Here is a 212-nt window from a genome sequence, read left to right as displayed (position 1 = left end):
CTCCCCAGTTTATATCATTTTACAAATACGTTGTTCAATAATTCAGCAACACCTAATGAACGCTCATCCGGATACCCAATAAAAGTGTATTAACCAGAGGAAGTATGTAATTCCTGGACGCAACACACTTCCATTACGTATAAACGCAATTCACTATTAGCATATGCAACAATATGATCGTTTCAGTAACTCTTTCTGATAATTATCCGTAC

This window comes from Penaeus monodon, chromosome 21, assembly GCF_015228065.2.
Source record: "Penaeus monodon isolate SGIC_2016 chromosome 21, NSTDA_Pmon_1, whole genome shotgun sequence".
In the NCBI taxonomy this organism is placed as follows: domain Eukaryota; kingdom Metazoa; phylum Arthropoda; class Malacostraca; order Decapoda; family Penaeidae; genus Penaeus; species Penaeus monodon.
The sequence above is the reverse complement of the archived record's forward strand: the minus strand, read 5'-3'. Positions refer to the sequence as shown.